Source organism: Ambystoma mexicanum, chromosome 7q, assembly GCF_040938575.1.
Source record: "Ambystoma mexicanum isolate Mex_15411 chromosome 7q, UKY_AmexF1_1, whole genome shotgun sequence".
Lineage (NCBI taxonomy): Eukaryota > Metazoa > Chordata > Amphibia > Caudata > Ambystomatidae > Ambystoma > Ambystoma mexicanum.
In genome coordinates this window covers 11574836-11580835 of record NC_090941.1, presented here as the reverse complement: position 1 = coordinate 11580835, position 6000 = coordinate 11574836, and positions in this window count along the sequence as shown.

The window sequence follows — 6000 nt, the reverse complement described above, 5'->3', positions numbered from 1 at the left end:
CCGTGTATCTACTGAATCCGTCCAGTGTTTCTAGGATGTAGGGCAGGAGGTGTTCAGGGTTATGTAAGAACAATAGCGTATCATCCGCATACATAGAGACGAGGTGGGTCACTCCGTCGATTACAATACCCCCATCTCCGTATTCCTGCCTAAGGTACGTGGCTACGGGTTCGGTGGCGATGATGTATAGCATCGGGGAGAGTGGGCAGCCCTGGCGAGTGCCTCTATGTAACGCCCATTTGTTTGAGAAGGTCCTGTTCGTGCGCACCCTAGCGGTGGGGTTGGTGTAGACTAGCCGGGTCCATTTCAGGAAGGCAGGTCCTATCCCCATTTTAGCCATAGTGGCATAAAGCCATTCCCAACGCACTGAATCAAAGGCCTTGGTGGCGTCTAGTGACGCCACCGCGTATTTCTGAGGCCTCTGCTCCGTGCTGTACATAATATGGTGCAACCTACGCAGGTTCTCTGTTATGGAGCGACCGGGCACGTAACCCGTTTGGTCCTGGTGGATCAGGTGGGGAATTACCCTTCGCAGTCTACTAGCTAGCAGGGAGGTTAGGATCTTGCAATCGACATTTAACATGGAGAGGGGTCTATATGAGCCGCAGTGCGATCCGTCTTTCCCGGGTTTCAGGAGAGGGACAATCACCGCCTCCCTCATGGAGTCGGGGAGGGCACCCCGCTCGTAGGCTTCGTTGAACACCTGTGCCAACAGTGGGGCCAAGGTCTCCTCGTACAATTTATAAAATTCCCCAGGGAGGCCATCAGTGCCTGGGGACTTACCGGTTGGGAGTGACCTAATGATTGCCTTGACCTCATCTGGGGTGATGGGTTCGTCCAAGGCGTCCGTCATATGGGGCTCTAGCCTGGGGAGATCTATGTCGTCCAGGATGTCCTCTATGTCGGAGACGTCCACGGGTGGGGGTTCGGCGTATAAATTGCTGTAAAAGTCAGAGAACACCGAATTAATTTCAGTCTGGGTGTGCACTAGGGAGCCATCTGGTTTGAGTACTTGGCAAATGGGTGTTCTGGGGGCTTCTCTCTTGTACAGCCAAGCTAGGAGTTTACCAGGTTTATCACCTAGAGCGTGGGTACGTTCAGTGTGTTTGGCATAGCTCAGCCTACCCAGGGACTCCCAGTGCGTGAGACAGGTTTGTTTGAGGTCAATCACCTTCTGTAAATGTTCTGGGGATGGGTCTAGTCTGCCTTCGAGCTCCCCCAACTCACTCTCTGCATGTTCTAAGGAGGAAGTAATCGACCTCAGTGCTCCGCCCATGGTTGCAATCATCTCCCCTCTCAGGACCACCTTGTATGCCTCCCAGGCGGTGCCTATGTGTTTAACACTGTTGAGGTTCCTTTCCCAGTAGTCTTCAGTCCTATCAGCAATGTGTTCGCGGAGGGCTATGTCTAGGAGAGCTTCAGCCCTAAGTTTCCAGGTGGGGATCGGGGGTCTAGGCGGGTAGATCTCCCAGGTGGCTACTAGTGGGGAATGATCGGACAGTACTCTGGGCTGGTACTGAGCACCGCCGAACGTTGCCTGTTGTTCTAGGCTCACGAAAAGGTAGTCTATCCTAGTGTGGACTGCGTGAGGAGGGGAGTAAAAGGAGAACACACGTGCATCTGGGTGCTGTTCTCTCCACAAGTCTCGGAGTTGTAACTGCTGTATCAACCTTGACAGAATTTTGGCAGGCGGGGAAGGGCGTGTATGTTTATCGTCCGACCTGTCTCTCAGGGGGTCTAAGGTGCAGTTATGGTCGCCCCCCCATATCATGGTTTGGTCCCTGTAAGGGCCGAGGCGTGGATACAGGGAGTGGAAGAAGGTGGTTGCATCATGGTTGGGTGCATAAGTGCTGACTAGACAAACCTCTCTCCCTTCAATGGTGCCACATGCAATTGCCATCCTGCCCTCATTGTCTGCTTTGGAGCCGACCAACCGGAAGGGGACAGAGGGGTCCACCCAGATCAGGACACCCCTGGCGTAGGAGGAGTAGGAGGAACCTACCAGGGTACCACGCCAGGCCTTTGCCAATGCTTTCAGTTTGTCCGATGTAAGGTGTGTTTCTTGTAGCAGGGCTATTTTGGTTTTGCTTCTTTTAATATAGGAGAGTATGCGCCGTTGTTTCACGAAGCTGTTCATGCCTCTGACGTTCCACGTCAGGATTTTCAACGAATCGGCCATGTGAGATTTGGGATTCTGGTGGCTATGTCCAACGCCCCCGGGAGCACCACCAGTGGCCGGAGGATCGTGGGGGTCTTGTGGTTTCCTGGAGATTCGTGCATGCGGGTCTCAGCCGGGTTACTTGCACCCCTGAACTTCTGCTTCAGTGACTGCCAGCCTATCCAGCGGAGGGTAGGTGCCTCGTCCGTGCTGACTGAAATGGATGTTGGTGGTCTTGGTTGTCCCTGATTCGGGCACTTAACAACTGTGCCAACTTCCCCTATCCCTCCCCCCCGTAACTGTGAACTTCCCCAACATAAACCAGGTCGAGTGAGGAGCTCCTCACTATGACAGACCCGTTTCCGCTCCTTTAGACCGAAGGACGGTCGCATGGTGCCCTACGGGCGGGTAATGAGTACCCTTAACAAGAAAGAACTTCCAGGGGTAGGAGAGTGTTCGTCCGGGCGCCTCGTGTTATGAAATCCGGTCAGCTGCGGCGTAAGTGGCCGTTCCATGGTGGGGCCTCCGAAAGGCACCGGGGCCCTGAGAGACGGGGCTCAGCGGGGTTGTCGTTTCCTGACTTCGACATCTGGGATCTGCTCCCTGTCCATCCAGTCTCGGGCCTCTGCCGGGGTATCGAAGAGGTGAGTTCTGTTGTTTCGTATCACCTTCAATCTGGAGGGGTAGAGGAGCATGTAGCGTAGGCCTGCAGCCTTCAGTCTTGCTTTGGTGTGTATGAACTGTGCCCTCTTCATTTGAACCTGAAATGTATAGTCAGGGTAGATGGATATCTTGGCTGAACCCCTGCAGATCTGGCCGCCTGACCGCGAGAAGGTGAGGATGGTTTCCCGGTCTCTGTAGTTAAGTACTTTTGCGATCACGGGTCTGGGTGGGCTGCCAGGAGGGGGTTTCGATGTGAGGGATCGGTGAGCCCTTTCGATTACAAAGCCCTGAGAGAGTTTTTCTGCTCCAATCTCCTGTATCAGGAGATTCTCTACGAAGTTCGTGGGGTCCGATCCCTCGATGCCCTCCGGGAGCCCCAGGAGGCGAATGTTGTTGCGGCGTGCGCGCCCCTCTGCCTCCTCGACCCTGTCTTCTAGGTTTTTAACTTTTTGTTGAAGTGCATCGACATCTTTGAGGAGCACTGTCTTAGCTTCCGTGTTCTCGCGGACCTGGGCCTCCAGCACCTCTGTTCTGCCGGCCAGGGATCGGACGTCTTGGCGCAGGAGGTTCAAGTCTATAGCGACAGCGTCTATTTTATGCTCCACGGCTGCCTGGGAAAGTTTGATAGCTTCAAGGATCTGTGTGTTACTAGGTTCCGCTGAAGGCCCCAAGGGGTCGGGTAGGTCTGCAGCAAGAGTCTCGCTCATGTTATCTGGCGCTGTGGGCCCCGCCGCCGTGAACGTGTCGATGGTGGTCTGACGTTGCTTAGCCCTTGCTCCTTTGGTAGACATGTCGACTGAGCCTCCGGGCTTCGCTGTTACCGAGGTGGCCGGGGTGAGCCGCGATGGAGTGGCCGAGGAAGCCGTATCGGGTGGGCCGCGATGGCGGATCGCTGTATGCTGTGGGCGGCTCCGTAGGCACAGGGGGGACGGATAGTGTGCGCCGGGGCCGCTTCTTCGGGTTACCAGGCCGGGCACGCCTGTATGTGTCGGTTGCGTTAGTCCCCCCCGCTCACCTCGAAGGGCCTCCGAGACCCTGGCTCCCGGTTCTGTGGCTGGCAGCGCCCTCGTCCGGGACGTTCCAGGCTGGTCGTCCCGTTGGCACCGTCGTTCGCGCTCCAAGCTTCACGGGTGCCCCACAGGCCCCCCTCGTCAGTCCAGCTGGGCGTTCGTGTGTCCTCGGCCCTCAGCTGAGTGTTACGGCGCGAGCGGCTTTAGAGTGCGGGCCGCCGCATCTTGCAGGGCTCGGGAGCCGCCATCTTGGCCCTGGTCCGCGGGATCGTGTCGCACGGTCTATAGGGCGAGACCGGTCCTCCAGGGCCACAGGAATCGACCCGCAGGTGCAGCAGGATGTCGGCCCTCGATGAGGCGGTTCGTGGGGTTCGGAGCCCCCGAAAAAAGTAGTTAAAAGCAGCTTATGATGGTCGCATCAAGCGGAGCGCAAGGAGCGAACGTCCTCTTCACATGGCGGTTAGCCACGCCCCCGCAGGCCTCAGCATCCTTAAAATCATTTGCAAACTATTCCACAGCCGGGCGAGCTGTCTGAATTCTTTGCCAAGAACTTTTGCCAGTACCCAGAAAGCAGTGTTACATCCAGAATCCACTTGATCCGGACCGGAAAGCAGAGCAGTATCCAGAACCAGAGGCCGCTGTATCCAGAGAGGCTAGACCAGCAGAGCAGAGCTGACCTAGACGCTGGTCCAGTGGACCAGATCCGTGACGAGGCCCATTCATTTCAAAATTAGGAGTGAGTATCCGTCAGAACAGTGCAGAACCCAATCTCTTAGTTAAAATAATCTAATCCAAACTATTTTAACCTAAGTAGAACTGCCTCCTAGAAATCGTGTCATCTGTCATTCTACAGCTGCGAGCTGTCATCTGTCATTCTAAAGCTGCAAGCTGTCACCTGTCATTCTGAGTTTACTTTAAATCTGAAAAACTACCTTTACTAAATCGTCTGTATCTCTGGAACCGTTTGTCCTAGGAACGTGGTTTAACTTTCATTTAAAAGCTAAAATACTTTTGCCGTAATCACGATTCACGCACTCGCGAATTTTACCGCGATTTGCGATTTGGCCTGATTTCTTCTCCAGTAAAAAGGTCAGCAGCTCCTTGCTTTCCTTTGCTAAAATTTGTTTAACCTGCTAGTTACTCATAGGTAGCCATCACCTACCCTGAACCTCTAGAGGGAATTAAAAGCAATTTTAGCACCTTTTCACTTCCTTGCAAACCACATTAAAGTAATTTGCCTGTGTTTCAAACTTCTACCTGTTTTCCTCTAAGCTTGCTGGAGGGGAACTGAATTTCGTATTGTATTTGATTGCATTCCTGAGAACTGTGTGCTCCTCCTTCCATTTCCTACATTGCATAGGGGGGTGGGGGTTGAATTGTCAGAGAAAAAGTGATTATATTATCTTTTGCTAAAATCATATCAAGTTATTTCTGTACTGCATTTCATTCCTCATTGCTTTTCCCTTGAAACCATAAAAGTATTTTTGTTGCCTTATCCATCCTATACCAACTCCTCATTGATTGTAAAGAGGTGTGCTAGTGTCAGATTACCCATTGCTGATCAAAATTACATTCATAAGTGTAATATCAATTATTAATTTATTATAAAAGTGTGATATATATATATATATATATATATTGTTTAATTTTTCAAATAAACCTTTTAAATTTGCAAAACAAATCTACTTCTTCTTGGCTCAGTGGGTCAGGGGGATTCTAAGAGAGGGGTGTTATACAAGGGTTCATCATCCAGATTATAACTTGCCATAAAAATATACAAATAAGGGCTTCCCTTGGGCATCCCAGACAAGGCACTGACTTAGTGGGATTGCTTGATTGGAATCACTTACATGTAATCTCCTTTTGGTGGGAACAGCAGAAGGCAGCCAGGCCTGGGAATGCAGTGGCTGTGCAAGTTTCAACTCCTGTCGAGGGTAGTTGCCGGGGAGAAATTCTACAGCTGCAGCTAGAACGCTGATTCTAAGTTCAAGACTATGACCTTTAAACAGTTGCAACCTATGTGACACTCAAAAGTAGGTCACTCGTTTATTTTAAATATTTCTATTTTAATGGCTTTAAGTCCAATTTCACTTCAGCTGCTGATATCCACAGCTCAGCCAGTTTTGTTATAAACATTGCTTTGGGCTCTTCATCTTTTCAGATTTTGTA